This window comes from Lolium rigidum, chromosome 3, assembly GCF_022539505.1.
Source record: "Lolium rigidum isolate FL_2022 chromosome 3, APGP_CSIRO_Lrig_0.1, whole genome shotgun sequence".
Classification (NCBI taxonomy): Eukaryota; Viridiplantae; Streptophyta; class Magnoliopsida; order Poales; family Poaceae; genus Lolium; species Lolium rigidum.
Genome location: NC_061510.1, coordinates 214,504,953 through 214,505,728, shown reverse-complemented (window position 1 = coordinate 214,505,728; position 776 = coordinate 214,504,953). Strand labels below are relative to the sequence as shown.

The 776-nt window shown below is 38.9% G+C and overlaps 1 non-coding gene across 1 annotated transcript; it reads left to right on the top strand.

Annotated features, from left to right (window-relative positions):
• The first annotated feature begins 476 nt into the window (after positions 1 to 476).
• On the top strand, positions 477 to 549 carry TRNAA-AGC. The gene has a single exon. It is a non-coding gene; the product is annotated as a tRNA-Ala (tRNA).
• The last annotated feature ends 227 nt before the right edge of the window (positions 550 to 776 follow it).

Here is a 776-nt window from a genome sequence, read left to right as displayed (position 1 = left end):
GATTCATAAGGGTTCCTAATCTAGACTGCAAAGAACCCAGAAATTACTGCCACCAGTAAGATTGGTAGTAGAACCGATCTGAGAAGTTTTACTCTATGCAGGATGAAGAAACAAGAGATTTTAACTCAAGACCTCCAATGAACTCTGAACTTCATGCGTGGTCTTGTAATACTCCATCAGAGCACACCATAAGAGCCTCTCTTTTTTCCTGAAAAGATCATGTATCAGATCAAGAAAAAAAAATATGCAGGCTGATTAAGTATTGTTTATCAAACTGACAACATGTAGTAACACCTAGGGCCTACGACATGTCGCTTTGTAACTTCTTGCAGTGCAACTCGTTCCAATGTTAGCAGGAAAAAAAAATAATGGGTGCTTAGGAGGAATAGAGTACCTTTCAAAAAAAACAAAATTAATAGACAGATGAACTAACAACAACTGATATTAATAACACCAAGTTAACATGCTGACATCATGGGGATGTAGCTCAGATGGTAGAGCGCTCGCTTAGCATGCGAGAGGTACGGGGATCGATACCCCGCATCTCCATTTTTTACGTTTACGCGAACGATTTTTTTTTCTCTTTTAAGAAATGAACAAATGGCACCCGATTGTACCATTTTTCTTCTGTTGCGTACCTTTCCCCGTGTTTGATGGATCTCTTCTGTTAAAGCTGGAGTGATATTCTGGAAACTGCCGATAAATGAACAGGACAAATACCATGGCCAATGAATTTCTTTTGAGAACTGTCATGCGATGAGTTGAGCATTTTATTT